Below are 2,041 nucleotides of genomic sequence, written 5' to 3' on the forward strand. Positions count from 1 at the left end.
TCAGCTCCTTGATCTGGTCAGTATACGGAACTCGCAGGTGCCTTGGATGTGGTCGTAAAAGTTGTTGTTGTTGTCGTACTGAAGAAACCGCCGTCTTGTGTTCATAGGTTGTTATGGATAAGATTGCTAAATGCTTTTACAAGGAGAACCGCATAGTATGGTTCGAATAAGTAAAAGCAGTTTATAATACCTTCAGTTATACATTCTAATACATGCCCATTACACCTCCCCGCCAAAAAAAAGGTTATAAGGCTGTAAGGCGAAGAACCTTTAACAGTAATATTTAGGTTCAATAGTTGATTTACAATTTTGACATTCATTTTACATTTAGTTAATTATACATTTTCCATTTTTCGTTTATCAATTACATTTTGTTTATATTTTATAGTTTGATGATATTTACAAATTTAATATCATTTACATTTTTTTTATATATATTAAGAAAACATTTCTTTTACCTGAAATTAATTAAAAATTTTGTTTAAGTCTTAAAAATAATGTTAGTTAATTATATAATATAAATTTGTATTTCCTTGTAATACAATTGTATTTAGTGTTTATAATCCTTCACCAATTAATGTTAAATATAAGGTACATTTCCCCAGCCCCCCCAATTTTGGATTTTAAATTTTTTTTTTCACCATTCGTTTGTAGCCGGTTTGTATTGGTTTGTAATCTAATTTTTTTCGTTTGTAGAGATATAGTTTTTTTTAAAAATCAAAATTTTGGTGGGGGGGCTGGGGAAATGCCAAATTTTGAATTTTGAATTTTTTTTCACCTTTCGTTTGTAGCCAGTTTGTATTGGTTTGTAATCTAATTTTTTTCATTTGTAGAGATTTAGTTTTTTTTTTAAATCAAAATTTTGGTGGGGGGCTGGGGAAATGCCCAAATTTGGAATTTTTATTTAATTTAGATAATATTAATTTCAAAGTAATAAAATGTGTTTTAATAATTTAGAACAGTTAATTATGAAAATATAGTAGTAATGTAGAATGATTTCGTGGTGGTAGCGGTGTAGCGGTGTATAATGGCTGGTGACGTGAAGTGACTTCGGTCTTGCTGGTCCAGGTACATCTGATCAGGCTGTGCTCCTGTCTCCCTTATATATGCTGTCAGCTCCTTTGATCTGGTCAGTATACGGAACTCGCAGGTGCCTTGGGTGTGGTCGTAAAAGTTGTTGTTGTTGTCGTACTGAAGAAACCGCTGTCTTGTGTTCATAGGTTGTTATGGATAAGATTGCTAAATGCTTTTACAAGGAGAACCGCATAGTATGGTTCGAATAAGTAAAAGCGGTTTATAAGACCTTCAGTTATACATTCTAATACATGCCCATCACAACCCGCTACACTCAGAGATACACGTTCGATAACAAATAATTGTAGTTGTATGCGTTTCCTTATACATGTGACATACATAAAAATATAAAATGTGTTTTGTTGTTTTTTATTAAATAAATGATAATACCTATTATAACTGATTTAGAAGTAAATTATTAATACACAAGCAACAAATAATAACAATTTTAGACAGGAATCGTTTGTGCATATATTGAATGTATTAAATAGCCCCTCAGATTTACATTCCTAATGACCAGGCTAGACCTTCGTTCCAATATGTTAATCCTTCGAATGCGGTATCCGATAGCAATATCAGTATAACTGCGATGGATGCATTTGGAAACCATCACGATTCTACAAGAGCTGTTTTTTTTTTTAACTCGTAGATTTTTTAATTTTCTTAATTATAGAATAGTAATCTATAAAATGTATAGCAATCCACTAAATATATAAGGTTCATCTTCAAAACGATGTATATTTACTGAATATACATATATTATAATTAAAGACCGGATTTAATTGCATTAAAAACACTCAAAAATTGCAAAATAAATTGCACTATAAAAATGCAAGTTGTATTTATATTTATATATTTTAATATACATAATATTGTAATATTCTCGTTGTTGGACTGATCAGATTAATATTCTGATAGCCGTTAACTACGAGTATATTATGATTTTTGCAGGAAGCGAGACCGCTCG

Source organism: Acyrthosiphon pisum, unplaced genomic scaffold (genome assembly GCF_005508785.2).
Source record: "Acyrthosiphon pisum isolate AL4f unplaced genomic scaffold, pea_aphid_22Mar2018_4r6ur Scaffold_20765;HRSCAF=22067, whole genome shotgun sequence".
Classification (NCBI taxonomy): Eukaryota; Metazoa; Arthropoda; class Insecta; order Hemiptera; family Aphididae; genus Acyrthosiphon; species Acyrthosiphon pisum.